This window comes from Mesocricetus auratus, unplaced genomic scaffold (assembly GCF_017639785.1).
Source record: "Mesocricetus auratus isolate SY011 unplaced genomic scaffold, BCM_Maur_2.0 Super-Scaffold_100676, whole genome shotgun sequence".
NCBI lineage: Eukaryota > Metazoa > Chordata > Mammalia > Rodentia > Cricetidae > Mesocricetus > Mesocricetus auratus.
This window is the reverse complement of record NW_024429266.1, coordinates 14,335,019-14,362,143: the sequence shown is the minus strand read 5'-3', so window position 1 is coordinate 14,362,143 and position 27,125 is coordinate 14,335,019. Positions and strand designations below refer to the sequence as shown.

The window sequence follows — 27,125 nt, the reverse complement described above, 5'->3', positions numbered from 1 at the left end:
CCATGGCTGAAGATAGCTAAGGCAGCCAATCAGCTGCCAATGGTAACTGCTCCAGGAGGACAGTTGTCAGTTTTCTACAGCACCTGCACTAGGGAGTCAAGCAATAATTGGCCTAAAATGCTCAGCACTCTGCTAGTAACTGACAGGCCCCTCAGGTTTTCTCCTGCTTCCATTCAGAACCAACCAGAGGATGCTGTCTGTTTTCATTTGTCTGTCTGTCTGTTTAGGTTAGTTGAGGGTTTTGTTGGTTTGGTTTGGTTTGGTTTTGGCTTGTTTGGTTTGGTTTAGTTTAAAACAGGATCTTGCCATGCAACCTAGACTGGTCTGGAACTCACATTGCTAGAGTTCTGGGTGCTGGGACACCCTGGTTTTCCTAGGGCACTCTTTTCTACAAAACCAGCCTCCAGCCGGGGCACACCTAAAGGCTTCCTTTGTCCTCCAGTCAGTGAGCACTGCACTCTAAACTTTCCCCACTGTAAAGTGCAAGGGAAGTTGATCACCTTGCCATATATAGAAGGCACTGAATATGCAATCACTTGCTGTTGTCGTTGTGTGGTCTTCATTTTCTTCCATAAATAGTATAAAAACAAGCTTAAAATATCCATTTTATTTTTGTGAGTTTTTTATTTCACTATAACTTAAGATTCCTTCTTGTGGAGGCAGGAGTGGAAAATCTGCTGTGAAATCAGAGGGCTTGGGAATCAAGACCCGACTGACTCTCTAGCTATGAGAGGTTTCACTTGAGCTCTAGAATCTTTTACACATCGGTTTTCTTGCTGACATTTTCCACAAGAGAAGGAGTTAAAACGGCCCAGTGTTTAGGGCCCCTGAAAGAGATGAAAACGCTCAGGCTCGGTGCCTGGCACAGAAGATGCCCAGGGAAGCTTGTTGCTTTCACTGGGCCATTGAACCTTGTGAACCAACAGCCTATTGCTACTGGGCTGAAGAATCTTTCCATTTTGTTTGTTGTGTCACCAGAAATATAAGGCCAATGGTCTTCATCTTCGAAAGTTAATGCATGTCTTTTCTAACACATATACTGTTTTGACAAGTGACAGAAAAAGACCAAAACTAATTTATGCAAAATCACCCAGACAAAACCAAAGCTCATGGAGACTCAAAAGCACTGACGTTCAACCCATAAATAATGACCCAAGACTCCAGGCCATTCTCTCAGAAATGCCTGGTTTAGTCATCTTCACTTGACTGTCCCTCTGATTACCCAACCTGCAACACAGCCACCCTGAGGCATTAATCATCTATACTTTCACAGGAATTCAGTTACACAGGTAAGCATCTGTCATAGTCATCTAATGGGACATGTAGGACATGTGCACCCATGCTAATGTATCTTCAGTCCACCTGGCCTCCCATGTCAAACTATGTCTCAAGGACAAAAAGGAACAATTATTCCACTCTGAACCCTCAACACTAGACCAATGCCTACCCTGTATGAGGACTGCGGTAAATGGACATTAATTAAATGAAGACAAACCCAAGAATCTGAGGAACTGGGGATGGAGAGAGGCTCAGTGGTTAAGAGCACTCAGTGGTTAAGAAATTGGACCCGGTTCAATTTCTAATACCCGCATGGTAACTCCAGTCCCAGGGGATCTGACAGCCTCTTGTGGACCCTCTAGGCACAAAGTGCCTAAGTGGTGCACAGCCATACACAAGCAAAACAATCCTACACATAAAATAATTACATTAAAATTCAAAGAATTTAAGAAATTATATGCATTGGGATTTATTCTGAAAAGTATACTTTAAAATTCCCAGGTGTGGTGGCATATACCTTTAATCCCAGCACTTGGGAGGCAGAAACAGGCAGATCTCTGAGCTGAAAGCCAGCCTAGTCTATAGAGTGAGTTCCAAGACAGTCAGGGCTACACAGAGAACCCCTGGGAGGCGGAGTTAGGGGGCAATCCCATCATAATGAAATTTATTATGTCATATGCTAGCTTTAAAAATAATTTAAAGCATTATTTTAATTAGCGATTATATCCGGGGGTTATTACAAGCATTTAAATTTAAGTTATTATAAAAAGAACTGTTTAGAAACAAAATAGTGGCTTGCCTTGCAAACTGTTCATTGTATATGGCCCTACCGCCACCTAGTGGAAATGCCTAGCTATTATCACATTTGAAAAGTCCCAAAAAGAAGGGCAGACTCTTCAAATGGACTGGTGGGCCAGAAGGCAAACATAATTAAACCACAAACATGCAGGAGATTCCACAAGGGAACATTCCTTTCTGTTTTGATCATTTTTGTGTGCCTAGAGCCAAGGAGATTGGCAAAGTACTTTGTTGGCTTTCAATAAGTATTTATTAGTTCACTGACAAGACTCAGGGAAAGACATTAAGTCATTCAAAAGCAGTAGAATTTTATTCAGACAATGGATTATTCAGTACTAAAAGGAAATGAGCTATTAAGCCACAAAAGCAAGGATCAGCTTTCAACGCATGTTACACAGTGAAAGTGGTGGATTTGAAAAAGTTACATACAACATGATCCAAATACATGCGACAATCAGGAGAAAGGCAAAACTATGGTGACAGCAAAAGGAGCAGAGGTGGCCAGGATTCAGGGAGAAGACAGGATGAACAGGACAGGATACATGTCACTACAGACGACAAAACCTTGAGAATATGCAACACTGAGTGAATCTTAATGCAAACTTAGATATCGGATGGTGTGTCAATTGGAACAAAAATTGGAACAACTGTACTTTGGTGTGGGACACTGACAGTAAGAGCTGCTATATGTATTTAAGGAGCACAGTACATATGTCAACTGTATACTTTTACATTCAAAAGTAGCCAAAACACAAAACCTATTGTTTTTAAAATATATTCTTTGGGTGGCGCACGCCTTTAATCCCAGCACTTGAGAGGCAGAGGCAGAGGGATCTCTGTGAGTTTGAGGCCAGCCTGGTCTACAAAGTGAGTTCCAAGAGAGGCTCCAAAGCTACAGAGAAACCTTGTCTTGAAAAACAAAACATATATATATATGATATAAATATAGATATTATATAGATATATCTCAGCATATATATAATATATACACGCAAAATGCACAATGTTTCATTCTGACTTGAGAATCCTCCATGCAAATCTGCATTTAATGAATACATCAAAGTATGATGCTACCTAGATGTGGTAACATACTCTTGAAAGTCCAGAACTTACCAGGCTAAGAAAGGAATTTAAGGTCAGCCCCAGTTAAATACTGAGATCCTGACTCAAAGAGGAGGAAGAGGAGGAAAGGGATGGGGAGGGGAGAGAAGGGGTGAGATTTGAGGAGAGTGGGAGAAGTATAGTGTTTTTCAAAAGCCTAAGAAAAGGATGGTGTGGCTCACGCCTGCAGTCCAGCACCCCAGAAGTGAGACAAGGCCTCCCTAGCAGAGTGAATTCTAGGCCAGCCATGTCTGCAGAATGAGATGCTGTCTCCAAACAAATCAGTAAGGAAGTGCTCCATAGTTACTTCTTCCCCACAACAGCCTCAGCTCCTTAAGCCCCCAAAGGTCTGTTGCTAAGTAACAGTAAACAAGCTATTGTCTCTTCATCTATAAAAGCTAAAAGCAGAACTAAACGGTGCAGGTCTGCTTTTAACACCTTTTTAAACATCTGAATAGGTGGCTGAAGAGATGGCTCCGTGGTTAAGAGCACTTGCTGCTCTTCCAGAGGATGTGGGTTTGATTCCCAGCTCCCACCCGGTGGCTCACAACTGTCTATAATTCCAATCCAGGGGATCCAACACCCTCTTCGGAACTCTGTGGACACCATGCACACACACAGTACACAGACATGCACTCAGACAAAACACTCACACACATACATAAACAAGTAGGTAAATAATAAGCCAGGTGTGGTGGTGCATTCCTTTAATCCGAGCACTCAGAAGGCAGAGGCAGGAGGATCTCTGTGAGTTTGAGGGCAGCAGGGTCTACAGAGCAAGTTCCAGGACAGCCAGGGCTACAAAGTAAGATCCTGTCTCAAAAATAAAAATAAAAATACCTGAAATAAGCAATAAAAGCTAAACCTTGCTAGGGTGAGAGAGAGGGGAAGATGACAAATGCACGCAACACTATGCGAATACCGATGCGTGCCAGAACTCACTAACGATTGCCCAACATGCGGCTGGTAGAGCACTCGCCTAGCTGCAATTCTCAGGGCCACAAAAAAGAAAATAAAGTTATTAAACTTCACTTACTATTTTTGATTCAAAAATGTTAATTCCAAGGAAACAGATGTGCACTAAATAAAATAGAGACACAGGGTTCATTGCACAAGAACCGATAGTCCAACTCTGGGAAACCTTCTGACATACAGGACTGCACCATTGACCCACTGTAATCACTCCAGGTAGATGGTTATCTCCTGGGTGCTGAAAATAAATAAATAAAATTTCAAAACCACATCATACTTTTCACCTTGAGGAAAACAAAACGAGCAGAAAACTATTTGGTTAACATCTTTGAAAAACACAGACTCGAACCCTAATAAGAACTTTACTAGGAACACCAGTAAGCAGCAAGGAACAGAAGAGCTCCTGTTGAAATCTAGAAGACACCGAGAAGTCCCACCTTTTAAAAAGGGTTTTCTTGAAATTTGTTTATTAGATGCATTTGTTTTACGTGTATGAGCATGTAAGTGTACCAGGCATCAGATCCCCTGGAACTGGAGTTACAGGTGGTTGTGAGTGGCCATGTGGGTGCTGGGAACCAAACCCAGTCCTCTGCAAGAGTAACGAGTGCTCTAACCCCTGAGCCATCTCCCCACCACCCCCTCCCATCCTTTTAAGGACAACTTTGAAGTATTTGATAATGCTAGGGAAACATGCGCTTCCTACTTATCAAACATTTCGACGGGGCTTACCGAGTGTCAGACACTGTCCTACCCATTTCACAAACATCAAATCATTTGTCAACCTGACTACATCTGGAATGCACTACAATCCGGGAATGGAGAGCACACCTGTGAGATATACATTCGGTATACATTCGGCTTGGTTCGAAGTGGGTGGATCCACTTCTGGTCCCCCTTTGAGGTGGGAAGACACACCTTTAATCTGGGCCACACCTTCTGCTGGAAGCCTACATAGGACAGGGAGGAAGGGCAGTTTTGCTCTGTGCCTGCTAGTTCTCAACTCCATAGCAAGTCCACTCCTTCACTGACTTCTACTTCTTCAGGATTCCAGCATCTGCTAAAGACCACCTGAGACATCCAGCCTGTGGACTGAACAACTACTGGATTCTTAAATTTTTCCACTCATAGCCTGGTACTGATGGGTTACCTGAACCACAGCTTGTAAGTCATTACAATAAAGCCCATATATGTAAATATGTACGTATGCATGCTACATATACGGGTGTATAAATGTATATGTGCGTATGTATACATATTTATATATAGAGAGAGAGATTTATTCCAGAAGTTGTTTCTCTAGAGAACCCTGATACACCATTCACCACAGTGCTATCTATAAGGTGCTGTATTGCTGCTCAGTGTGACAGAAAAGGAGACACAGACACAAAGACACATGGCTGCCAAGTTGTGGAGAAGGATTCAAAGCCTCATCAGTGTTGCTCATGTCTGTCTGTCAGAGCCATCTACATGAAACTGTCAGAAACAAGGGAAAATGCGTGTGTACCAGTGGAATGACTAAGTCTACAAAACTCAAAAGGGAAAAAAACTTAAATACTATTTCATTAAAAACTTGCATATAAAAAAATCAGTATTAGTTCTTTGTCCATATAATAAAAACTAAATATGTATTATTAAAAAATACTAGTTTCACTGGTTACTAAAACTGAAATTAAAATCACTTTTTTAAAATCTGTAGATCCTATTTGAATGAAGATGTACAACTGCCCTGGTTCAGTCAGTGTGATGGCTGAAATCAAAAACCTGAAAGGATCTAGAATTGCCCAGGAGGGGTTGGAGAGGTGGTTTAGAGGTTTAAGCACTTGGGACTCTTACAGAGGATCTGGGTTGAATTCCCAGCGACTACATAATGGTCCGCGATCATCCCTAACTCCGCTCCAGTTCCAGGGCATCCAATGCCCTCTTCTGACTCCGTGAGCACCAAACACGATCATGGTGGACACACAAACATGCAAGCAAAACACTTCAAAAAGTAAAAACAACAGATCTAAAACAATCAACTAGAAGCCACGCCTCCAGCACACCTGTAAGGGATTATGTAGATTAGCCTCTGGGCGTGTCCTCCTCGGATTATCCAGATTAGCTTGGCTGAGGCAGGAGGGAAGGCCTGGCCTAACTGTGGGGGCACATTCCCTGGGCTGAATAAAAAGGAGAAAGAGAGCTGAGCACCCCACACACACCAGGTAGAGATCACTCACGCAGGAAACCCCGGAAACCGGAATTCTCTCTAGGAAATATTCTTACGGGACAGTTCACTTCCTTGAGTACGCTGAGTGGCAAGAAGAGTGCTCCAACCTCACAGTTTGACCAACCAACAGTTGTGCATGTGGGCTGTGGTTCCAGCAGAAGAAATGCTCACCGTGTGCTTGGGAGACGAGCATGGGGAGCACAAAGCACCAAATGAAAAGAAACGGGCAAGGCAAACTAATAATGGAGCGTTCCCTCTAATGACTCCCATATATATTAGAACATTCTGAGAGGCAACCAGCACAGAATCGTGGAGGCTTTTAAATGTACACAAGCAAGTAAATAATTGATAGCAATGGCAGTAACGAGTAGAGGTTATCAGCAACATGCAACTCCCAACAATGTTAGTCTTCATTAAACTATAGCAAACAAGACAGTTAACGAGGCACTACTATACTCTTATTGAGTCAAAGGAGATGGGAGGGGCCTTTAGGAGGTTAAACCCTCCTACCCCTAACATAGCCCAATCTACAAGTGTTTGTAGCTGAGAAAGTGGAAGGATGGTTTTAATTAAATCCAACAAACCCTGGGTTACTATATTGTCGTCAGAGCATGAACTGCAAGATTGAGAAACACTTGGGCTGGTCTGTTTGCAGTAAAGGCATGGTCAATTCCAAGTCCCTGATCTAAAAAGGTAAACACTAATGTTAAGGTCACATTGTCTGTCTAAGGTGAAAAAAATTATGCCTTTAACAGGTTCCTTGACACAGTCCTGTGTTTTTACTCATAAACTACTAACGAGAGGCTAGAGGGCTGGGGAGAGGTTGCACTTGGTGAGTGTGAATTAGGGAGAAGTAAGTATATCTAAAATGTGTGAAGTAACTTTAATAAGATTAACATGTGCACTGCTCCAGTGTTTGTTCATCCAAAAATTTCATTTATAACCTAACATCAGAAATCTACTACACATAATCTGTTATACACAACAAGCTGAAACTAGTCACTGTTTCACTGGACTGTTACCGGATGTTCCAGTTTCAAAACTCAAGCTCTATCTAAAGTCTTTAGGGACACTGCGCCTCTGAACTCTGCTACTGACAAACAGACAGTATAGGAAAGCAGACAATGCCTTGAGGCCACTACTCTTGGAAGTGATAGAATGCCCTCTTTACAATGTGCAGTTAGGTCATTATCCATGATAAATTGATAACCATTCATTAACTTCGAGAGCAATAGACAGCTGGCAGGCTATTTCATGCCTCAAAGAATTTATGGCGAAAGTGACAGGTGACTTTGAATTCAGAAAATAAAATTGGTTCTTGAAAAATGTTACTTCCATGCACTTGTCTTTTAAGTAAACTTAGAAGCAGATACAGGTATTTGCTGATGGTAAAAATTAAAGGTCATGCTTTTCTACAGCAGTGATAAAAGAATTAGCATAAGTGCCATCTGTCTGCCAATCAAATAAATGAATAATAAATATTCACATAAATTTATATATATGAACCAGTCACTTAAGAGACATCCTGATATTACTGCCACACTAGATCACAAGAGACGGCCGTTGTACAAGATCCACACCATGACCTAAATTAACACAGGTCACAATTAATAAGGTACTTAGCCTCTGCAGGTCTTCCTCCACGGGCTCCTCTTTGCTCTCTGCCACAGGGTGGGTTTGCCTCAGCTTTTCTGCTTCCATCTTCTCGTTCTGCCTGTCCCCAGACTGATCTGCATCCAAGGCTTGCATTCTCGCCAGCTCTTTGGTGTCCACCTTCTGCAGAAAAATGCCTCTCCTGGGTCCCAGTTATTTGCCCGCCTGGCTATTTTAGTGTCACCTCCATGACTTTTAAAAGCTATCAAATTGGCTACCTAATTCAGACTCTCTGTGTTAGGACCAAGTCAGTTGTTTAGTCGCCATAAAGGGCAGCCAAGGCTGAGCACCGCTGCTCCTCTAGGTCCATCAGTCTAGCCATATCTGAGGAACCCCACCTGAATATCTCTCCAGCTGCCTCACTTCTCCGGTGGCAAAGCATTTTCTCCCCTGGGCTACCTGACCACAGCAGCTGGAGGCAATCCTTCCCAGCTTCCACATAACAAGGGTAGGAAATGCTTCCACTAAAATGTTGCCATTTGTAGTGAAGTATGCCCTCCCCATAACACTTGGTTTTTGGCTTGCTTGTTTGTTTGTTTGTTTTTGTGCTTTTGTATCCAAAACTCTCACAACTGGGTGACACTAAGGTTGTCTGTCAGTCAAAAGCCAGAGAGAGAAAAAAGAGAGAGAGATTTTGAAGATCTTAGGAACAAGCCAGGCAGTGGTAGCACAAGCCTTAAATTCCAGCACTCTGGAGGCAGAAGCAGGCGGATCTCTGTGAATTCATGCCAGTCTGGACTACAGAGAGGGTTCCCGGACATCCAGGGCTGTTACACAGAGAAACCTTGTCTTCCCAAAAGTTGTCTTGCACGCCCTCCTACTATATGACAAACACTAACGTGAAGTACTTCTCTTAGTCTATGCATGTCCCAAAGACGGGAACCGTGTTTTCTGCTCTAGTACTCACTTTTCTGGTTTGGATAAAGAAGCACTCAGAAGATACCTAGCAAAATGAAACAACCACTGGAGATTACTACAGGCCAGAGAGAAGACGTAACAATACAGGCACTCACCGTCATGCTTGCCAGCCTGCGTGGGCAGATTTTTATGTCAATTTGACACAGGCTAGAGGCATTTTGGAAACGGGAACCTCAATTGAGAAAAGGCACCAATCTGATGGGGGAGGTTTGAAATGCCCCCATCGGATTGGTGCTTTTTCTTGATTAATAATCGATGTGGGCCCATCCCTCAGGGGTTGGAGTCACCGGCAACCCATGAGGAGCAAGGCGGTGAGCAGCCTCTGCCTCAGCCCTGCCCTGACTTCACCCTTCATGACAGACTGTGATGGGGCAAGTAACTGAAATAAACCCTTATGTCCCCAGTTGTTTTTTGTCGTGGAGTTTCATCATAACAATGGAAACACTAAGACACAACTACAGTTCAGTCCCGGGAATCCACACGGCAGGAGGAGAGAGCTAACTCATAAAGGCTGTCCTCTACACACATGTATCATGCATGTGCATGCATACATACGCACAACGCAAGAAAATTAACCAACTAATGTCCGTTAAAGGTTATCAACAAGTCTAGCATTTTTTTTTCAAACTGAGTCTTGATCAAGTTGTAAAATCAGCTTAGTAGGTCTCAAGAAATATCAATATTTAAAATATAAAAGAATACAAATTATCTTATTTGACTTCTATTTCACAGGCACAATTATTTTTCTCTGTATCTTTTGTTTTAATTACTTATGTTTATACTGGATAGTGATATAACATATATATGCTTTATATATATATACAATTTACATTTATAATACATATTATATATTTGAAAATAATTTGAAAAATATATCTAGGTCCCTATTTCCTAGTAACTTCAACAAATGCCAAGAAAGAATGCCTCAGAGACTCCACTAGAGCTTTAATTAATTAAAAAAAATTTTAATTGGCATATCCCTAGTTTGTGCTGATTTTACAAGTGTTTGAAAATGGTTATTGGGATTAAACCTCCCTTCTTGTATATAGTTTTAATTAGCTAAGCAAATCCCTTTCTATTTGCCTTCAACAGTACAAAGAAACTTCAAACCAACATGTCACAATTACTGTAAACTCCTAATTACTAAGTACAAATTTAATACGTTTCTACCATGTCTAGTGAATACTAACCAGGCTAAACCCCAGCCATTATCAGACTATCGGCTAAATGCCATGATGACCTGGAGTCTTGTACATATCTGGAGAAATTATAAGCATGAGGAAGAAGGCATCCATGCTCCAGACTGTCAAAGGTGACATATGAACCACAAAGGCTCTGAAGAATTTGAGAACATATGGCACGCTCTAAGTTCATCTTAGCTCTCCCAAGTGTCAGGAGCTAAGAATCTGATTTCATTTTTCAAAGAAATTAACTCAGACATTTACTCTGTAACTGCAATGCTGTCAGTCTCTATGTGATAATAGACATTGTGATACTCTTAATAAGTCATCTGAGTAAATACTCTTCCAGGTATTGGGTAGAAAAAAACAGTTAATGGATGGTTGCAGCAGTTTAAATGTAATTGGTTCCCATAATATCATAGGGAGTGGGCACTATTAGGAGCTGTGACTTTGTTGAAGTGGCTATGGTCTTGTTGGAGGAAGTGTGTCACTGTGGCAGGCTTTGAGGTTTCCTATGCTCAGGATACTGCCCAATGTCTCAGTCGACTTCCTGCTGCCCGCAAGATGTGGGACTCTCAGCTATTACTCCAGCACCAGGTCTGCCTGTAAGCCCATGCTCCCTGCCATGATGGCAATGGACTGAACCTCTGAATTGTAAGTGAGCCGCCCCCATTAAATATTTTCTTTATAAGAGATGCTATGGTTATGGTGTTTCTTTACAGCAACAGAAACCCTAAGACAATAGAGAATGTCACACAATGCAGACATGTTAAAGTCTACAATAAGGGATAGGGGGTGTGGCTCAGTGGCAGAGCATCTGCCTAGCATGCACGAGGCCCTGAGTTCAATATCTAGCACTGCGACCACCCCACACCCATTCTGAAAAAGAATCTGTAAGTCACTGTAAAAACTCAGGACAGAAGTGATTTCAGCAAAATGGCTTGCCAGAGGTACCTGATGAACTTATGGACAACAAAAGACCAAAGAAAGCCAAGAGCTGTTTTACTGGGTGTTTGAGTGAGAGCTGACAGAATGCAATGGGAAAGAGACAAAGAGCTGCAGAGGAGTGCAAAGGGACTCAACGGCCACGCAAAGGATGGGATTAAGCCCATGGCACCTACTGCCCCATCTCTCAAGAGCAACCCTGAACCAAGGACTTCCGTCTTCAGAGACAGGGCAAGAAGGAGGCCCCAGACATTCCCACTGACGTACATGCCGTTCTAGAAGCCCATCACCCTCAGGCCCTGAGCCCCATCTGGGGAGCTTCAGGGTTCCCATCGCACTGCAAGGCACAGGGGGAACAGACCAACCCACAGAGCGAGCAGCCTTCTGAAGGCTCCAGCTACACAAGGCCACCTTAGACCTGTCTACCTGGAGTGTTACAGAGAAGTGGACCAGCTACTTGGTAAACCTGGACCAGCACACCTAAACCCAGAAACCAGCCATGCAACCATGACTATTCTGCAATGGCTCTGGTGTCCTGATGCAACAGAGCAGACTCCTCTGAACAACTTTACTTGCAGAGGACTCCAGAAAGTGCTTCTGGCTTTCCTGCTGACCCAGGAAGTAGCCAGTGACTGCCCTGAAACCAGACAGGACCATGAGCAGTGTGGTCAACAGAATCTTCATAACCCAAACTACACTATGACATCCATAGGAGGAGCCAGGCTGATACCACAGAAATACCAAAAGGCTGTTATAAACACCTATGAGTCAATACATGAGGAAATCTAGAATACAAGCTTAAACTTTTGAACAAAAATTGACCCATGAAAATACAGAAAACCTGCACAGGCCAATAATGAATATCAAGACTGAATAAGTCCCTTCCAAAAGCAAGGTCAAGAGACAGTGGCTCCTCTGCAAATGCTACCAGTCTGTCAAAGAGGAACTGACACCAGTTCTTTCCAAACAACTGAGACGGTAAAAACCCCAAAATCACTTTGCAAAGCCAACACTGCCCTGATACCAAAACTAGGAAAGTGAGAAGAAAAGTAGACCCCTATTTGTCACAACAACAGATGCAAAACATCCTCTATAAAACACCAACAAACCCAACAGTACACCACAAGGATTGTGCATGATCTTCAAAGGCCAAGTACGCTGTTGCACACTTAGGAGGCAGAGGCAAGAGAGTCATTGCAAGTTCAAAGCCAGTCTGGTCTACACTATTAAGTCCCAAGCCATTCAAAAAAAATTACACATGATCATATTACAGTATTTATCCTAGAAATGCAAATGCTTCACCACATGTAAAGTAATAAACACAATACTTACATCAATAGAATGAAGGACAAAAAACCTGAAATATCTTGACCATCTCAAGGCACACAGAAAGCAGTCAATAAAATTGGGAAAAACCTTCACAAAACTAAAAAGAACCCCTGTCACACAAGGAGACTATGTAGGCTGCTGCAAACTCACAGGCAACAAGATGCTGCAGGACAGGGTAAAAGAACTAAAAGTGGCCACTCCAGGATCAGGAAGGAGAAAAGAATGTCTTCAGATACAGTGAATTTACACACAGAAACCTAAAGACTGTGGAAAACCCTATTAGAACTAAGGGGCTGGAGAGGTGGCCTAGTGGTTAGGAGCACTTACCACTCTTACAGAGGACCTGAGTTTGAGCACCAAAACCTACAAGTGTGGGTACCACTCACTTGTAGAAAGTGACCAAGGGAAAACACCTAAGATTCACCTATCACCTCTGCACACACGTGTGTGTAGATATGTGAGTATGTAGATATGTACACACACACACACACACACACACACACACACATCACAATATACCCACAAGGAAAGAAAAGATAAAGAAAGGATAGAGGAGAGAGACTAAAAGACAGAGAAGGAGTATTGAGCACTGTTGCTCAAGCCTGTAATTCCGGAACTGAGGGGGTGGAGACAGGAACAGGAGTTCAAGGCCAGTCTCACCTACATCAGAAGTTCAAAGCCTAAATGGGCAATGTAAGATTCTGATTCATAACAACAGAAAGGAGGAAAGGGGAAAGAAAAGAAAGGAAGGGGAAGGAGAGAGGGAAGGAAAAAACATACACTGAACTACTAAGTAAAGCCTAACCTTAAAATGACTCAAGGAGTGTGTGTGTGTGTGTGTGTGTGTGTGTATGTGTGTGTGTGTGTGTGTGTAAATAGCAGTTAAACATGATAAACCTCAGGTAGGAAATGCTAACTTTTGCTAAATTTTGATAAAGGGCATAGGAAACTTCTCTGTATTTTCAACTTTGCTGTAATTTTGAGATTATCCCAAAATAAAACTTCTTAAAAAAATTAACCAATTATAAAACATACTTACAAAAGAGAATGCATTTACAATGAACCTTTAATTTCAACTATAATTAGCAAACTAACGAAATATACTTTCCAAAGAAAAGATCTAAAAATTAGCGTGACATAAAGCACAGATAAATATTTTATGAGTGGATTACAGCTTACTAGAGCACAGCAATTATACACTGATACAGTTTATTGTTCTGCTTGGGTTTCACCCTGGGCTCATCAGGGATCCCCTGGGTAAAATTAAAACACTCTATCTCTTATCTATAAATAGACTTTTAGAGTCAACCCGAAAGAAGTTCTATAAATATGCAGGAAACGTGTTCCTCGAGTCAACTAGAATAAGAACTGCAGAAGAATCAAATTAGGCTGCTAGGCTACAAAAGCTAATTAGCAGGAAGCACAAGTCAGCTACAGAAAGTGGAGGACATCTGACCCAATCTTAGGACACAAAACCCGAAGACATGAGATGCCATGGTGCTGTGACGATTTGTAGAAAACGTGAGTACTCAGCCAAAAGAGCTGACTGGTTCACCAGTGATTCCCACGACCTTTACATTTGTTTTTGGTGAGCCGAATACAAACCAAAAGTCAATTGTCTGGTACTTCACCACAAGTCACAAAAGTCTCAGAACACACAATTCTCACAGTCACACTCAACACTCACTGTCATTTGAAAACACATATGCTCAGTCCACTTTCTACAAACCCACCCAGCACCTGTAAGAAAGTGCCCTATGCAGTCACAACAAGCAGAGGCCCAGCCAGAGGCAGAGGCAGGCGGATCTCTGTGAGCTCGAGGCCAGCCTGGCCTACAGAGTGAGTTCCAGGACAACCTCCAGGAGCAACCCTGTCTCAAAAGAAAAAACAAAAAAACAATCAAAGGCTCCCGAGCTTGTGAAAAAAAAATCCACGATGAACACACTGCACATTCTTCAACATTTGCACTTGGAAGGGGGTAAGCAACTAGTAAGCCATCGGTTCTTTGTATTGTTGGTTTCACAGTACTGCAACATTTCCCAAAATTATTGTACTAAGAGAAAGAGGCTATTTTGGCTGGAAGTTGTGGGGTTGCAGTCCTGAATCAGGTCGTATGAGCCCGCTAGCACACTAGCATATCCTGGCAGGAGTGGATGGCAGAACAAACTACTTCCCTCGTGAGCCTCACAGTCCCCTGGGACTCACCCTCGGTGACTTCTCACTATTGCCTACCTTCTAGAGGCTCCATCTCCCAGGAGAACCATCCTGGAGACCGAGCCTCTAACACACTGCCCCTGGGTGATATTTAAGATCCAAACTGTAACTCCTTTTGTCAGACGGGAAACAGCTTTCTGTACATGAGAACCTTACAGGTTTAAAAAATAATAAGCCCCAAATCTCTGTCACCAGATGTGCCAAAAACATCAATCTCCACTCAGCCTCTGCCCTGTACACACTTATCCCCAGCTCAAACTGGCATACAGAACAGTTTATAAGGAAATTGCTCAATTTTGGAGCCACAAATTATAATGTGGGCAGTCTTACCGTGCAGCACTGAAAAAGGAAGGAAAACAGAGGTCCCAGAATGACTCACTCTGCTACATAGCTATTTAAACACAAGGCACCAGTGGGACCTAAAAGCTCAGAAGAAACAAGAAAACCCAAGGGTGTGCTCCATACTCAGCAGGCAGGTAGAGGTGCAGCCAGTGAAAGAGAAGTAGACCGTGAAGTTGGAGGAGACCGAGAAAGTGTAGTATTGTGCACAGGAGAAGCAGAAGTTCAAGAATAGGGAGGCATGGACCACAAGGACCACGGAAACCAAAGCCATGGAAAACAGGCTGCTATCCCCGTAGAACAGCTACAGCCAAAAGGCAAGAAAAGCAAACATGTAAAAAGGCAAAGCCTCTGTGGAAATGAGTATGACACTACCTCAAAGGAGTGAGGAAGGGGTGCCTATGACCCCAATATCCCAGCCAGAGGCACTCACAGGACAATCAAAGCGATGTCCACAACACAAGCTTATATGTAAATGTCCAGAGCAATAATATTATTCACAAAAGTCACGCATCTTGGTGCATAAAATAAGCCAGACACAAGAAGAACAAATGCCTAATTCCTCAGGCATAAAATAGTCAAAAAGAACAAATTCATAGAGAGAAAGCAGACTAGAAGCTACCAGGGGCTGGGAGAAGGGAGGAGGAGCTACCGCCTATCAGTTTTAAATCAGGATATATTCTACAAATCTTCAGCAAAAAAAATAATAAAATTTTTAGTCAAAAAATTCTTTTGTTCAAGGTGATAAATCGAGTGGAGAAGGCTGCCCAACACTGAATGCAATTGATGTCGCCAAGCTGCATACTCAAAATGAGTAAGATGGCAAACATTGTGCTATTTCAGTACAAAAAAATATTTACAGAGCAATAAGCTAATATGAGGCAACCTACGAAAATGGAGGATATACATCAAGAGTAGGAAGTTATTTGCTGTTACCATGGTAACAACTACTGTGATTGGAAGTAGGTGAGCAGCGGAGGTGGAAAGAGGGGTTTTGAGTAAGTCTGAGTAGGTCCGAGAGACCATACCAAGAGGACTGAGAGAAAGATGGAGAAGGACTGTGCGTGTAGGGACTCACAGGGCACAGTCCTAAAGCTCCCCCAAAGTGGCAGGGTGTAACTGCAGTCGGAAATGAAGACATCGGTACCATCCTCCCAAAAGGATGGCTTCCCAGCTAGGTGACATCAAGACAACCACATGTTTGGACTATAATGAAGACAGCAAACAAAGCCATCTATGAAATATACACAGAAGACTACCCAATGGTCCCATGGAGTTTTCCTAAAACACAAGCATTATATGCCACCTAACATAACACAGAACCTCCAAAGAAATGTTCTCATGTAAGACTAAGCCCCACACTGATGGCACCTAGATCTCCACCAATAATTCAAGATTTAAAGGAGAAAGGTACATATTAAACAGTGGTGTTGAGAAGGAATCTAAGACATGCAGACCTGGGAAAACCATAGGAGGAAAGGGAAATGTAATCAATAAGACACAGAGCGAATCCTGGGAGTAGAAAAGCAACACCAAGAGGTGGCAGTCACACCTCACTGTCACCCCTGGATCCTGCTACACCTCACTCACTGTGACCCCTGGATCCTGCTCCACCTCACTGTAACCCCTGGATCCTGTTACACCTCACTGGAACCCCTGGATCCCGTCACACCTCATTCACTGTGACCCATGGATCCCGTCACACCTCACTATAAACCCTGGATCCTGCTACACCTCACTCACTGTCACCCCTGGATCCTGCTAAACCTCACTGTAACCCCTGGATCCTGTTACACCTCACTGTAACCCCTGGATCCCGTTACACATCACTGTAACCCCTGGATCCTGTTACACCTCACTATAAACCCTGGATCCTGCTACACCTCACTCACTGTCACCCCTGGATCCCGTCACACCTCACTGTCACCCCTGGATCCTGCTACACATCACTGTAACCCCTGGATCCTGCTACACCTCACTGTAACCCCTGGATCCTGCTACACCTCACTGTAACCCCTGGATCCCGGTACACCTCACTCACTGTAACCCCTGGATCCTGCTACACCTCACTGTAACCCCTGGATCCCGTCACACCTCACTGTAACCCCTGGATCCCAGTACACCTCACTGTGACCCCTGGATCCTGCTACACCTCACCGTAACCCCTGGATCCCGGTACACCTCATTCACTGTAACCCCTGGATCCTGCTACACCTCACTGTAACCCCTGGATCCTGCTACACCTCACTGTAACCCCTGGATCCTGGTACACCTCACTGTACTGTACTAGATCTAGATAAATTTCACTGCAACTAGACTAAATCCCAGTAGACTGTTCACTTGGACATGATTAATTTTGTTATGTAAATTTCTCCTTAATGAAATAGTTTTTAATAAATTAATCAACTATAATGTATGACCCCTAAATTGGACTCACCAGAAGTGAACAAACAAAAACAGAAAACAATAGGACGATTTTAAATACTGAATGGATATATCCCAGAACTACAGAATTGGTATACCTGAGCACTGTGATACATGCCTATGATCCCAGTGACAGAAGAAAGGAAGGAGAGACGGACCTGTAAAAAGTATTCTATTAAAAGCAAGGCATGGTGATGAACGCCTTTGATCCCAGCACTTGAAAAGCAGAGGTAAGCAGATCTCTTAGTTTGAGGTCAGGAAGTGAGTTCCAGGCCAGCCTGGGCTACATGAGATTCTATCTTAAAAACTAATAAAGTTATTGTTAATTATCTTAATTACAAGATTGTGTTTTTTTAATTAAGTCTACATAACAAATGCACATTTTTTTTGGACAAAAGAAATGACTGATGCTTTGGATGGCTTCTGAATGGAGGTGGGAAGGGGACCACACAGCAAAATCAGCAATAAACGTATGGTACTGTTAGGGTAGTTTAGTCACATCTCAGGGCTTCACATACTGAACCATAATCCCCAATTAGAGGTATTGAGAGGGTAGAAACTTAATCTAGCCATGATGTTCAGAGATGAGGCCTTTAGAATATGCAGAAGTAGCCGGGTGGTGGTGGCGCACGCCTTTAATCCCAGCACTCAGGAGGCAGAGGCAGGCTGATCTCTGTGAGTTCAAGGCCGGGCTGGACCGATAGCCTCCAAAACAATACAGAGAAACCCTGTCTCGTAAAAGCAAAACAAAACAAAAAGATGACACAAAACAGGAAAAAAATAAGTTGAAATAACAATTCATGGTAACATGGTAATTAGTATCTCTCTCTTTTCATTTAGTCCAGGTCCCCTCATTGTTTGAAGGCATTTTAATGAAGAGGAGAGTAATCACAACTCAAGTAATTTTTCAAGTTTCAGATGATGCACATCCTTTAAAAAAAAAGATTTATTTATTTACTTTATGTATACAAGTACTCTATCTGCATGTACAACTTTATACCAGAAGAGGGCATCAGATTCCATTAGAGATGGTTGTGAGCCACCATGTGGTTGCTGGGAATAGAACTCCAGACCTCTGGAAGAGTAGTAGATGCTCTTAACCACTGAACCATCTCTCCAGCCCCAATGCACATCCTTAAATGCATCATTATTTATTCATAATTTTAACAGCTGTCAATCAGAAAAAAATGTGTTAAGATATTGGAGAAAACACACAATGTCAACTGGAATGTGAGTAGCTGCACCTTACCTGGGAGGGATTTATAAATTAAATTCTTGTTGGTAAATTGTTTTCCAGTCCCTAAATGGTTATTTTTTTAATATTAATGTTATATGTCACCAAATGCATAGTTACTATTTGTATATGACAAGTTTCTACAGAAACAGGAAGATCTTGGGCTCTGAATTCAGGCACAATTTGCTATTTAATTTGAGCAAATTAAAACACCTCCAGTCTTCACTTTCCTAATCTATAAAGTATGACTAATTCCAAAAATAATAGCTTCAGGAAAAGTCTGGAAGATTAACTGAGATAACACACATGAAAACCTGTGGCATCCTGTCAGACACACAGCAAGCATTCTATTCTCCATACACCCGCTGTGACTGTCACTATTGCTCATCAACACGTACGATATCTCAGACTGTGCTCAGTGCTGGACACTATCCTTTAAAGTAGCTGTTTTCACCACTGTCAACCCCATTTTATCATTGAGAAAAATGAGGTTCGCACCTCATTTATCACATCCACACAACAGATGGTACAACCGGAGCATTCACCAGAATCTACCATAAAGCACACAGAACTTTATCAACCAGCCCTCAGGAATGCATGACATGGGGGCCAGCAAGACAGCTCAGTGGATAAAGGGGCTTGCCACTAAACCTTAAAACACAGTTTCAATCCCTGGGACCCGCTTCAGAGAGAACTGATTGCCACAAGTTGTCCTCTGCCCCCAAATGCATGCAGTGGCATGCACACATGCTTGAATGAATACACACACAATAAATAAATGAATGTAACTTTTAAAATTTAATTTAAAATATGTAAATTGTCAGACATTGTGGCTCACATCTTTAATCCCAGCATTTGGGAGGCAGGTATATGGACCTCTGTGAGTTCAAGACCAGTCTGGTCTACACAGAGAGTTCTAAGCCAGCTAGGGGCTACATAATGAGACCCTATCTTTTTTTTTTTTTTTTTGGTTTTTTGAGACAGGGTTTTTCTGTGGCTTGGAGGCTGTCCTGGAACTCGCTCGGTAGACCAGGCTGGTCTCGAACTCACAGTGATTCGCCTGCCTCTGCCTCCCTTAAAGGCCCACCTTTAATCCCAGCACTTGGGAGGCAGAAGCTAGTGGATCTCTCTGAGTTCGAGCCAGTCAGGACTGTTACACAGAGAAATCCTGTCTTGAAAAAGAAAAAAAGAGAAAGAGAAAGAAAGAGAGAGAGAGAAGGAAAGAATGAATGTCTTCAAAACCTAATAGATGTTATAGCTGAATATGATGGTGTTCTGCTAAGGTAGGAGGATCATGAGTTCAGGTCAACCTGGGCTACCTAGCAAAACTGTCCTAGAAGAACACGTGGTATCAGATTCATGACCCAATACATTGTAAGTGATGCTGATCTGTAAGTAACTATGGTAACTTCAGAATTTTTAAAACAAAGTGAACCAAAAGCACTTAACTCTAATTCTTGAACTAATTGATCTTTATCTCTAAAACCTGCCTGGGATGAGCATGTTGCATGTATATAACAATCTGGTATAGCATGTACTTTAAGTCCCAATAGAATCCTATCCCATAGGTAGAAATTATCTCATTTTGTAATTGAGGAAAATAAACACTGACCTGCCCAAGGTCACATATCTGGCAAACAGAAGTACTCAAATCTAAGCTGTCTTGTCCCAAATACCATGTTACCGGTCACTGCCATGTAAACACACGATTAAGAAGTGGCCTCTCGATTGGAATGTACTCCGTGGTTGAGCACAGGCTCAGCAGACATCCATCCCAAGCCCCACCCCCCACAGTTATCTCACATAGAGAAAAAGTGGACTCAGCCTGAAATCTCAGCACTCACAGGGCTGAGGCAACAGGACAACCATAAAACCAAAGCTGGCTGAAACTACATAGTTCTAGGCCAGCTTAATCTACCTACATAGCAAGATCTTGTCTCAAACAAACAAAACATAGAACTGTGCCCCCACAAAAGAGTAACCCCACAGTATATCATGCTCATCGATCGTCCAAATCTTGGAGAAAATAAATGATCAGTCCTGGGGCTACAGCAACTGCAGAAAGAGTGAGGTCCGGAGGGAAACTCCGTGACAGGGTGCTTAGCGAGCATGCAGAAGGACCTGGGTCTCATCAGCACCAAATAAGCCAGTGGTTCTCAGCCTATGAGTCACAACCCCTTGGGGACCAAATGGCCCTTTCACAGGGGTTGCCTAAGACCATCCTGAATATCAGATATTTACATTACAATTCAAAAAAGTAAAAAATTACAGTTAAGAAGTAGCAATGAAAATAATTTTATGATCCGGTTTCACTACAACATGAAGAACTATATTAAAGGGTCACAGCATGAGGAAGGTTGAGAACCACCGAAATAAACAATGAGACAAACAGAGAAAGAGAGAAGGATGGGGACGGAAAGAAGGAAGTGGGAGAGATGAATGTAACAAAGTACAACACTAGCCCCTTGACCTAAATGACAGAGACGCTCCAAGACAACAATAAACAAAAGTGTACAGATAGATAGAGATAGAGATAGATAGCCAGGCATTATATAAAAAAGTGTATGTAAGAGCCAGGCAATTGCGGTGCACACCTTTAAACCCAGCACTCAGGAGGCAGAGGCAGGTAGATCTTTGTGAGTTCAACGTCAGCCTGGTCTACAGAGTGAATTCCAAGACAGCAAGAACTACATAGAGAGACTCTGTCTCAAAAAAAAAAAAAAAAAAAAAAAAAAACAAGGAAGTATATACTAAAAACAAAGTACTTATAGGCACTATTTAGAGCCTAGAATGACACCAAGGATCTAATTTATACGAGAAATAACAGATACAGATGATAGGGAAGCTGGACCCACGAAACCTCAGCAACATGGCTGCCTAAACAAGACCTGAACAAAAGCACCGCCAACAGGAACGCTAACATGGAAGGGGGAGCTGTCACAGGGTCCCACCTTTACACAAGAACTATAAGAAACAGTTTTCCCTAGGGATGAGTACCCTAATTGGTTATCCAACACCAACGAGTCAGTCCTGAAATCATACACACTCAAGTATCACTAAACAGACTGAGGAAAATGTATTCATATATGTATGCATATATAATATGTATGCATATGCATATGTTTATTTATGTAATAGTAACAAAGAAAAATAAGTCATGAATTTGAGAGAGAGCAAGGAGAGGGACATGGGGGGATTGGAGGAGAAATTATGTACTTATATTTTAATTTTAAATACAAAGAGAACAGATAAATGTTGGATAAATATAATTAGTAGCACAATCAATCCATAGTCCCTGTCTCCAGAGCTTCCAGAAGACAGAATATAATTTAATAACTTCGCTTTTCAAATAGTCAATTAAAGCAGAACACAGAGCTAGGTACAGTAGTGTTTACTGTAGTCCTCAGCATTAGGACCTGGGGTCAGTTCCCAGCACCTATGCAGAGGCTCACAACACTCTGAAACTGTTTCCAGGTGATCGGATGCCCTCTTCTAGCTTCCACAGGAACCAAGCAGGTACACACATGCAGGCAAAGCATTCATACACATAAAATAAAAATAAGTTAATCTTTAAAAGCAAAACCTTTTATATAAGTAAACACACAATGTGCAATAAAAATAAGACAAACTATATAGTGCTCTGAAGTAAAGGAGAAGACACAGTTCTCAACAAATATGGGACAAGTGAAGAATTTGTTCATCAACCCAAAGAAGAAGGAAAAGAAGAGGAAATGCCCCTACCTACAAGGACTTCTGGGAAATAAAAACAGTGCTGGCCCCACTCACCTGCCATTTCACATTTCCTAGACGCAGCAACCAAGTGATTCACTGACCTCTCCATAAATCTGTCTCCCACAGGGACTGGCTCATTAAAGTCTGCTCATTACAAGTTGAACTACAAATTACAATCAAGTGCATTTATTAAATTTGTGACTGTAGAATTAACCATTGAAGGTAGTTACTATATGGATAGTATCATGCAATATAAGACTGAGAGTTTTAAAAACAGACTTATAAAATTACCTGTTGGCACGACCTGAATATCTTGACTGAAACAAAAGGGACTTTACCACTGACCAGTGTGATATAAAGTTTAAGAACTTCAGCTAAGGAGACTGGAGAGATGGCTCAGAGGTTAAGAGCACTGGCTGCTTTTCTAGAAGTCCTGAGTTCAATTCCCAGCAACCACATGGTGGCTTACAACCATCTGCAATGAGATCTGGTGCCCTCTTCTGGCCTGCAGGAACACATGCAGGCAGAACACTTTACACAATAAATCTTTATAAAAGAACAACTTCAGCTGTAAAGCAAAGCTGAGACAGAAGAAATGGGACTTGCTGAAGAACTCCAAGATAAGCTTAGAAAACAGCAGAGACTTTGACTAGGCCGTCATTGTCATTTTTCACATTTATTTCAGTGCTTGTCTTGCTTAGGGTTTCTTGTTTGTTGTTTTTATTGTTTGTTTTGGTTTTCAAGACAGGGTTTCTTTGTGTAGCTTTGGTTGCCCTGGAACTAGCTCTGTAGACCAGGCTGGCCTTGAACTCACAGAGATTCACATGTCTTTGAGTGATGGAATTAAAGGCATACGCCACCATCGCCTTAGTTAAGGTTTCTGAAGCTATGAAGAGGCATTGTGACCATGGCAATTCTTATAAAGGAAAACATTTAATTGGGGCTGGCTTACAGGTGCAGAGGTTTAGTTTATGGTCTTCATGGCAGCTTATACGCAGCAACCACATGAAGGCCTGCATTATGTTTTATTACCTAAAATGCCACATACAGTTGAAGGAAATCAGTAAGTCCAAAGTCAAGCAAGGACAGACGTTTATGAAGTCTGAATGTAGACCAAACATTTCCAAGACTAACTCTCATAACCCTCAGAGTAACCCTTAAGGGTCAGGGTTAACTATGAGGAGACAAAGGCAAACACAGTTAAGCCGCATAGCCTACATTATGTATCTAGTTGAGAAGGCTTAGCCTCATTTCATTCCTCTGGGCAAAATGATAAACTATACCAAGATACCAAATCATAGAATCACTGTCATTTCTTGACCACACCCATTCCAAGGCAATACCCTTTCTTTTTTAGGGCTGTGGCAATGGAAATGGAGGCATGGAGTGTGTGACATTCCCACGTGAGAATGGAAAGGTCTGCATAATGGTTTATTTAAGAGAGAAAGAGAAATGGGGGTGGGGGGGTTGCCCGAGGAGATAGTTAGTAAAGTGCTTGCACAGCACTCATGAGGATCTGAGTTCAATTCCCGGCACCCATGTAAAAGCCAAGACCAGTAGCACAGCTGCAATTCCAACACACTGGGCACAAGGAAACAGAAGGATCCCGGTGTATGGGGAGGGGCGCTGCAGAGTGAGAGGGAGAGAGAGAGAGCTGGCCAGATGGTTCGAGCCTGACGCCCTGGGCCTGATCCCAAGAACCCACATGGCTCAAGGAACAAGCCAGCTCCACAGTCTTCCTCAGACTGTCACATGTGTGGTGTAGTGTGTACACATGCACACGTAAATACATGAAACAGGTAAAACAACTTCCAACGTAAAGTAAATAAGGTGGAGACAGGCCAATGAGGTGCTTGTGGCATAGCCCTGACATCCTGAGTTTGAGCTCAGTGGAAGGAGAAAATGGACTCCCTAAAGTCGTCCTGCTGTGTCATGTGTGTGCCCAGAGGGAGAGGGAGGAAGACAGACAGACAGGAGACAGAGAGAGGAGGGACTTACACACCGCTTGGGAGAGTGGACAGCATCTAAGTAAAATGCCATGAACTCGGAATCCATCTAATTAAATTCGTTCTTTTATTTACAGACTGAGTAAGAGACAAAAATATTTAGCAGGCAATTAGAGCCCGGAAAACTTTGAAGTCTAGGGACCACCTCAAGGGTTTGATTGACTAAGTAATCCCCGAATCAAGGTGCTTAAGCATTTCTTGGTGATTCCAACCCACAGCAATACTGAGAACTGCTGCCTTAGATGCACTCGGCATCCATGGCTGGAGCCTGGGAGGGCATAGGGGAAACGGGGACAGTAGGAGGCATGGGGCAGAGAGGCAAACAGGGAAAAGGTGGGAGGGTGAGTTCAAAGCAAGTGACCCCCAGATACATCTACAGTTACAGAGCTGACGAAATGGTCCAGCAGGGGAAGAGCACGTGCTTACAGACGCCCGGGTCAGGAGGCTCACAGCCACCTGCGACTCCAGTTCCAGGGATGCAATGCCCTCTTCTCGCCTACAAGGGGACCTGCACAGGTGCACACACACAACATACACATAAATTGTAAAAAAAAATATTTAAGACAAAATAGTCATCATATTTAACAAGTGACAGAAACCAGAACTCTTTTGAGACACGGTCTTATCTCACTATGTATCCTAAGCTGGTCTCGAGCTGGTGGTGCCGCCTCTGCCTCCCAAATGCTGGGGTCGCAGGGGTCACTACACCTGTCACAGGAATTTCCAATTGGATTCTATAAACAGGAAACACAAGCCAGTGGTAAAGGCTACTCTGCATTAGCAAAGTCCCCTCGCAGAAGACTTTTGATCTACGGCCCTCAAGGGATGCAAGAATGAGGCTGTCCAGGGGGTGGCTGTGCAGCCTGTTTCTGGAGATGGGTCCTCAACGCCTGTGCTGCATGCTGCTCCCAGTTGGTGGAACTGTTTAGGAAGGATTAAGAAGTGTGGCCTCAGCCGGGCGTTGGTGGCGCCCGCCTTTAATCCCAGCACTTGGGAGGCAGAGGCAGGTGGATCTCTGTGAGTTCGAGGCCAACCTGGTCTACAAGAGCTAGTTCCAGGACAGCCTCCAAAGCCACAGAGAAACCCTGTCTCGAAAAACCAAAAAAAAAAAAAAAAGAAGTGTGGCCTCATGGGAGGATGTGTCACACAGCCCTGTGTCTGCATACTGCCATACTCCCTATCATGACGGTGATGGACCCTATCCCTTTGGAACCATGATCACCAAATAAACTCTTCCTTCTAGAAGTTGCCTTGGCCACGGTGCTCTGTCACAGCAAGAGAAAACTAAATCACACAGGTAAGTGATAGGTGTAATTTTAAAAAATAAGAAAACAAAATAAATCAATGAAATAAACAAAATATCCATGTAGTGAACCCTACTGCAAACCAACCAAAACCAGGGGGCAGCAGGAATGCTCAATGAGTACAGAAATGCACTTCTGCCGGCCTGACAACCTGAGTTCAATCCCCAGAGCACACATGGTAGGAGGAGAGGAAGGGGGAACAAACCTTTACGCCAGGCCTCTCTGTTCATTCATTCTTCAGTTTTGCTTTCAGCTTCTCCCATCACCTGTGATTGTCGACCTGGACCTTATTGGACCTTACTGGACTTAGAGCTCACTGGTTGGACCTTCCTGGACTTAGAGTTCACTGGTTGGACCTTACTGGACTGAGAGTTCATTGGTTGGACCTTCCTGGACTTAGAGCTCACTGGTTGGACTTTCCTGGACTTAGAGCTCACTGGTTGGACTTTCCTGGACTTAGAGCTCACTGGTTGGACCTTACTGGACTTAGAGCTCACTGGTTGGACTTTGCCTGTGGCGTTCTTCAGCTTGCTACTCTCTACCATCTGTCCTATCTGCAGTCTCATAAGGGGGACAGCAGTTCTTATGCAAATAGTCACAGAGAGAACATGGGCTAGGGGCTACAGTTAGGGCCCTATATTCCAAGGTAACCTCATATTTGACTTTAAAATTAAATGTTCTGATTAGGAAGAGCAGAGGCAGGGTCATGTGCTCAAAATGGTGACAATAAAGGATTGTCTTTTACTTGCCAAAAAATGAAAAAAAAAACTTGATTTTCCCCAGATCACAGCAAGTACATCAAGTTCAAACAGGGCTATCAAGTATTTGTTGTGACTTTAATCCTGAAAACAGCCACTGTTAACAACCCACCTTTACAACAGACATCTGCCACAGTATTTCTTCATGGTGAGGGACGCTATGGTGTTTTGTTTTTTGTTGTGTGGGATTATTTTGCTGTTTTTTTTAATTAGGGAATTACCTTGTGTGTTCATGACGCTGTAGACTGAATTCGGGGATTCTGCACATTTGTTCTACCAAAGCCAAACGCAGTAATTGAGTTGGGAGGGCCACTATTGTTTTCCTTTTGTTTGTCTGGGGGTTTTTTGGAGTGGGGTGGAGACTGCTCACATACTTGCATAGATCTTTCTGCCTCAGTATCACAAGTGCTTGAAACACTTAAACAGCTGAAAACTTAAATTGCTTTCCTGCAAAGTATTTGTGTGCCTTTCTTCCCATTGTCCACCAGAGGGAGCTCTGCCTCTATTATAAGATGGCAATAGGAAATCTAAAATTTGATGAATACAATCTCTAGATATGTAGGTTACGTGTAAAAATCATTGAGCCTTCAAATATTATCAGAGTAAGCAGCTTTCAAATAATCAGGTTGCTAAGAATTTTAAAAGTACAGAAATCAACTTGCTTTAATTGAATGTGCAAACAAGTTACAGAGCCATCTTGAAATCACATACAGAAAATGTATATTCTGATTCA

At 42.7% G+C, this 27,125-nt stretch overlaps 1 protein-coding gene across 3 annotated transcripts in view; it reads right to left on the bottom strand.

The window, feature by feature from the left end:
- Smyd3 (SET and MYND domain containing 3) overlaps positions 1–27,125 on the bottom strand; it is a 522,482-nt gene that overhangs the window by 484,566 nt on the left and 10,791 nt on the right. The gene's annotated exons all lie outside the window — the stretch shown is intronic.